The sequence below is a fragment of the Astatotilapia calliptera genome, chromosome 7 (assembly GCF_900246225.1).
Source record: "Astatotilapia calliptera chromosome 7, fAstCal1.2, whole genome shotgun sequence".
NCBI classification, from domain to species: domain Eukaryota; kingdom Metazoa; phylum Chordata; class Actinopteri; order Cichliformes; family Cichlidae; genus Astatotilapia; species Astatotilapia calliptera.
In genome coordinates, this window is record NC_039308.1 from 8,007,080 (window position 1) to 8,014,429 (window position 7,350).

Genomic DNA, 7,350 nt, shown 5'->3' on the forward strand with positions numbered 1-7,350 from the left:
CCTTCTAATCACAGCTAATGAAAGAGTCAGTTCAATGCAATGGCATGCTATCTACAACACCAGTAGATGCCTTATTTGACCCATTACATTTTCTGAAGCAGTTTTAGCTCATGTATGAATCTGATGTACCTTCCTGAACCTTCCTGTTCAGTGGTACAAAAAAAAAATCCCAGTGGAAGGTTCAGAAGTGACAGAATCTAAATTTTAGACAACCAAACCTGTGAACTTTCAGTTTTAGTTAACGTAAAATTTACAAATGGTAAACTTTATTGGAATTTTATTTTTAATGAATTGAGACATAGAATGAGGAGTACTTTGGACTAGAGATGGCACGATACCACTTTTTTAATGTCTGATGCCGATACCGATATCATAAATTTGGATATCTGCTGATACTGATATGAATCCGATATAGTGTGTTTTTTAATCAATAAAACAGTTTTTTAATATCTTGCAGCATTTTGTATAAGTTCATACTCAAGTTTAAATAAACAACAACACTAAAGCTATTCTGTTATACCTGTGTGTAAAAAGTACACTGCACCCAAAATACTTCATAGTTCAGCAATACTGATCAATCTAATAAACTTAAACCTACACCATCCTTCCTATTCTGGTATTTTAAAAAGTACTTAGCAGAAATATTAAGCAACCTAACTAATAGGGTTGCAAACTCCCAGCAAAGAAAAATAGGGAACCACCCCCCACCCTCCACCTCATGATGCTTAATCGACATAGTCAACTTTAATTTGATGCAGTGTGGGAAAAAAATGCACAGAATTAAATTATTTTTCAAGAATAATTTAATAGATTCAACATCTTTCTTCAACAGAATTGCAGACTGCACAGATGGTACCTTCCCAAAGGAAAAAGTACTATAGCTTATTAGGGTATATTAGACTTAACCCTTTAAGACCTACCATAGAACCGTCCGCCAGAGCTTACTTTATATTTTTACATGCTGGAGTGCCATTTTTGGGAGCATTTCAAGTTGCTATACATCAATACAACTGTTATAGCCCATATTTTAATAATATGTATGCATTAAGTCCATTGTAAATACATTAATTGCAAAACAGTGCAATAAACTACAAAAAAAAAAAATCGTTTTTGGTTTTTTTTGCATATATTTCTACTTGGAGAAATTTAAGAGGTTTATCCCTCAAAACTTAAAATACAAAAAAGTTGCAAAAAATAGTTTACAACAACAGGAAATTTATTTTGAGTGTCTTCATAGTTTTATTTTTGAGATACACCAATTTTTTATATACTGCAGGAAAAACGAAAAACAATCCTATGATTGAAAACAGCATGTGCATCAAAATAAACCATTTTAAGCAGTGCAATTTGAGTTCTAAGCATCCCAGCAACTATTCAGAAAAACATAAAGTCAAACATATAACTTATAAAAACACCAGTATAGGCTTTTAAGGCCTACAAATAAAAAACTACATTTTCCGCGAAAATGACGTCACTTCCGGTTTCGGGCAAAGCCTGTTTCTGGAATATTATGTTTTTGTTCCTGCAAGCGCTTTTTATGCAATTTTTGCAAAGCTTTATGTGGAAGGAAACCGTGACATAGGACAAGCTGATGGCATAAGATGTAAGTACAACTCCTCCGGTTTCATATGCAAAAAAAAATATTGCGCTAGCTTATGTGGTTCCGGTTCTACAGGGATTTAAAAATAGTTACGCAAAACAGAGCGTGCCCAGTCTGACCGGCTTTAAAGGGTTAGCAGTTACTATATACAGTAATGGACTTCTATACATTTTACATCAGATTAAAACTTTGTAAGATTCAGATAATTATTTATTAAAAGCTAGACATTTTAAATGAGAATAAGAAAGAAAAGTATGTCTTTGTGCCCCCTTTTCCCTGTTAATGCCCTATCTAATTAATTAATTAAGTTAATGCCCTGGCTAAACTTTGCTAGATCCGCCCCTGCACAGTTACCAGCCGTCAGCTACGTAGAAAAAGATCCTGGTGTAGAGAGTAATATTAATATAAATTCTAACAGCTTATCAAGCTTAAACGTGCTGCTGTTATTCAGCAGTTGGTTTCCTCTTTCTGAGGTGCTTTTTTGATATTTAATGGATCGGATTACATGTTTTATTTCTCTCCGATATCCGATCCAGTAATTTACATCAGTATCAGACCGATACCAATACGTAATATCGGATCGGTCCATTTCTACTTTGGACACTGGAATAGGCACACATCTCTTTCTCTAGGTAGAGGCTGGACTCCTTCTGCATGTTGTAGTCAGAAAGGGTTCAGGAATGCAAAGATGATGCTGTGCTGGTCAGGATCTTAGCCTTCAAGTTCTCAACATTCCAGGGTGACTGTTTTGCCAGTCTTTACAAAGATCTGCATCTTTTTCACTGATAACACTCAAACTTGCTCTCAGTCTGTCCTTTCTACACTGATTATTTTACATTTTATCAAAATCACTTTAACCAAAACCATTAAAACCACAAAACTGCAATTTTGAGTGCATTTACACGGTTTGCAGTTTTTAATGCAGTTTTGGAAAAAGAAATACAGTTTCGTGAAAGAAATTAGTCGGTGAGGAAACTGCCAGACAGTTTTCAGGAAAGATAAAAAAAATATTATCAAGAATGTAGTCAATGATGAAACCGAAATCTGCATTATTAATTTGAAATGCAAGCTTGTCTTGACCCGTAAAAAACAAATACACATTTCTACTCAGAAATTATTTTACTAGCATTTTATAATGTGACTGCAAGAGGCCCTGCAAAAAGTAAGACCTGCATTAACTTCAGTCACATTGCCTACCTGCCTTGCATTATTTGGTAAAGTGGTTTAGTAGAAGTTAAGGGCATGACTAAAGTAATGTTCAATTACTGTATATTTGAACATTAGATGGGTTTAGCTCTGGTGAATAAAAAGTTTTGCTGTTTACTCTTGCAGGGTCATGTCCTATGTTCCCAGCCGTCTTTAGCGGCACATATAGTCATTTTTTTTATTCATTTTCAACAAGTTAGGTAGAAATCGACCTGATTTGTTACCATGTTCAAAATATTGCAAGCAGGTCTTTGTAATAAGAATTGAAGATTTTTTATTAATAATTTCATTTATTTCTAGTTTTGCTTTACATATTTTGTTCAGCATTTTCTGTTCCAGGGAGGACACATTCATCTAAAGATTTGATTGATTGATTGATTGATTTCTTCTAACTCCTGAATATATTTATTTTCTCTTTTGTTTTTATGTGATGAGAATTAATTTTTTTTTTTACCTCTTATCACAGCTTTCCCTGCTTCTCAAAGAACAGATGCTAATGTTCCAGACAGGTCATTGTAGTCTAAATATAAAACTCACTCTTTTTTAAATTTTTAATAAATATCTTTAAGCAATGGTGTATTAAATCTCCAATTTTTACTTGGCAGAATGTTCTTCTTACATATTAGAATTAAAGATACAGGAGCATGATCGCTGACAGCTGTAGGGTGTATCTCAGTGTATAAAATATCTCTCAACAGTGAGCTGCTGACTAGGAAATAATCCAGATGAGAGTAAGAGTGATGCACATGTGAGTAGAAAGTATATTCCCTACGAATGGGGTGAAGAGAGCGCCATGCATTGCAAAGTCCGAAATGGCTCATGTACTGTTTAACTATATTTGTGTACTGCCAATTGCGCTGTACTAAGCCTGTCTATTTCTTCATTTATTCCAAAGAGTGTAGGTCACCCCCAAGAACAAGTGAGCAATGTAGGTGTTAACAGAGTGCAGTAACAAAAAAAAAGTGTGGAACATTGAGGGGTTATGTTTTTGATAACAATTTATGGGTGCTGAAATATGAAAACTCTGCTACACAAGTAGGTATTTGTAATTTAAATTCACTGAGATAAAATTTCTTGTGTGTTATGGATTATAGCTGTTGATATTCCAGACACCTATTGCTGTTGATTCCATATTTTTGATATGAGTTCCTGAAATGAAATAAAGTTTCCATCTTGAATAACATTTTCATGATTTTTTCATTCCCTTTTGTTGCCATGATGGAAAATATAGTAATTGTTTTTTTCTTGGCAGATATCTGGATTGTTCCAAATATGCATTAGTTTACACTGAGCAAATTGAGATTTAGTTATTTGAGTCTCCCACAAGACTGTCAGGAAAGTATTTATGTTAAGGTTTTTAAAGCAGTTATGATGCTGAACGTTGAAGCTTATGAAAGGCAGATTCAAGATTTTTACTTTATCACAGAATGCTTGGTCTACCCTTGGGCTCTATAGTGAGCTTGGTTTGATGCATTTTGAAACATATAGCAATCTATTGGAGAAGAAATAATAATAACATTTTGGTAGTTCTAGACCACCATTGTGTTCATGATGATTTGTTTTTCCATAAAAAAAATTCAAGATGCATGAGACTTTTTAGTTTATTTTAGATGGAAACATCATTTTAATTGTGGTGACTCAACCCTTGAGTGATACAGGTAAAGTATTCCAATGTGTGAGATCATCTTCTACCATTGATAGTAGAGGAATATGATTGAATTGAGCCAAGTCTGAGAGCTTGGTGGAAAAATGTATACCCTAAGCTATCTAGCTAATGCTACCAGACTGCAGTGGAGTGGTGGAAGTTTTTTGAAATTTACAATTCAGGGCCAGAGCTGTTGATTTACTCCAGTTCGCAGAGTAGTTCGGATGGATGAGAACTTATCTATATATCTACGTAAGAGAGGTTTATGTGTTCCAAAGGAAAAGTAATACATTGTCAGCATATAGTCTTATCTTACAACCTTTTGTCGGAATTCTGTTGCTAGTGGCTCAATAAAAATAACAAAAAGCAAAAGGGAAAGCAGGTAGCCGTGTCTGGTTCCCTCTTTAGATTTAAGCCTTGGGGAGTAAGGTCATTTGTCCTAAGACATGTATTTGGAAAGATGTATAGTGTTTTGATCCAATTTATGAGGAATACCCCAAATCCAATTTTGTGCAGAACTGCTAATAAGAATTTCCAGTTTACCAGGTCAAATGCTTTTTCTGTATCTAAAGAGACAACTGTGGTTTCAAAATTTTTGATGGAGCAATAATATATTACATTAATTAGTCTGCACATTTTATTATTTGAGTGTCTGCCTTTGATAAAACCTGTCTGATCAGGATGTATCTTGAATGAGTGATTTTTTTTTCTAAACTTCTGGTAAGGGCTTTGCAGGTCTACGTTTAAGAGTGTGATTGGGTAGTAAGTGGATTGGAGTGTGGGATCTTTGGCTGGTATAAGAAGTAGGTTAATGATAGCAGAGTTCATGTTTGGAGGTAAGGACATAATGAATTAATAGTTAGCAAACTCCCCCGAGTTATTAGTCATGCCCTGACTCAGTGTTTATGCATTTTGTTCCCTACAGGAGGGACACTTTTTATTTTAGGTTACTCTTCATTACTACTCAGCTATTAGGGAATATAGCACCTTTTGAAAGACTACTGACTAACTACATATGATTAGGCTCTGGGAGAAGGGTACATTGTATTACATGCACAATGGCTTCTAATTACATTCTGATTTCAGACAATCACTAACACAAGATTTTGTCTCAAGTTCATCTTGTCATGCAGGCCGGCAGGATGAGGACCCAAACGCAAGCTCGCAGAGGCAGGATTGAACTCAAAACACAGCTTTATTGCTGGACAGAAAAACCATACAAACTAAACTGGAAACTATAACATATTGCACGGAGAAACACACAGCCATGAATGAGGGAGAACGCGACACAGAACTGAGGGAGACGCAGACATAAATACACAGAGGGTTAACGAGGGAAGTGGGAACACACGGGGAACACATGTGACACTGATAATCATGACAAGACACGGCAGGAGTAACACAACACTGACGAGAGACTGTCAAAGTAAAACAGGAAGTACACAGAGGTTCAGACAGGAGGAGAGAGCGCACGGGGAGAACACAGACATAACGGACTGGGGAAAACATGGAATAAAACACAAGGAGGGGAAACGAGGGCTCACAGATACACAGAGGGTAATCAAATAAGGAACATCTTAACAGAACCTAGGAACCACGGCATAATTAAAGAACAAAATACAAAACACACGAAAACTAAGAATACTGGGCCAACATGGCCCAGGACCATGACACATCTACTGCCTCGAGCTCAGGATTTGTGAAAATAAGCTGCCAAAGAAAAAAACCTAATTGCGAGCTTTAAGTTGAGCCCTAAAGAGTCACATTTTGTATTCATATTATACACAACAACAGATACACATCGAAAACTTCATGGTAAATGGACAGGCTCTTATATAGCTCTTTTCTACTCTATCTGAGCACTCAAAGCGCTTTATACAACTAATTCATTCACCCAATCACACAAGCACATTTTTTTTCTTACTATCTAACATTCATACACATTCACACTCCGATGGATGCATCGGAGAGCAACATGGGTTTAGTATCGTGCCCAAGGATATTTGGATCGAACCACCAACATTCCGGTTAGTAGCTGACCTGCTTTACTACCTGAGCTACAGCCACCCCATTCATAAGAGTAGTTAAACAATGGGACTACATGGGAGACAGGGGGTCATTTGGAAATGACCCTCTGCATTTGGAACCTTCTTATCTAGAGCTTCAGTTTGACATAACTGTTTTCTAACTGCTTGCTTATTGGAAAGTCAAGCAAACAGTAACAAAACAGTGACTAAAAAATGGATGGAACACAACCACATAAATGAATGTAACACCAAGCATGTGGCAAAATTACTCCAAAGAAATTTAAATAGGATTGTAAAGAGAATAAAAAGAAATGCTACTAGATTTAATATGGTGCAGAGAGAAACAACACTAATGGTAATCAAAAGAGATGCAAATTATTCAGTTCAATTTTATTTATTTATTTATTTTTTCCCTTCTTTCACCCCCAACCAGTTTCCTCCCTGGTTCTTCCAGAGGTTTCTTTCTGTTAAAAGGGAAGCTTTTTTCTAACTGTCACCAAGCGTTTGATCAAAGAGATTTGTTTGATTATTGGGGTTTTTTATATACTATTGTAGGGTCTACCCTACAATATAAAGCACCTTGGGGCAACTGTTTGAGTTATATAAATGAAACTGAATTGGATTAAACTGAATTAGATTTCTATAGTCAGTTCACAACAACAGCTGACTTTCACCACTTCTTCCAGTTGGTCAGGAAGGGCTGGTCATCTGCCATAACCAGGTTGGTGAGGAGGGGGAAGAGGAACATAGAAAGACCAAAAATAACAAGCAGGACAAAAAACTAACTATAGAAAAAGGTTAAGGACTTGCAATTCTCACATATAAACACACATATATTTAAATGTATCTCAAGTATTCTATATATTTGATGG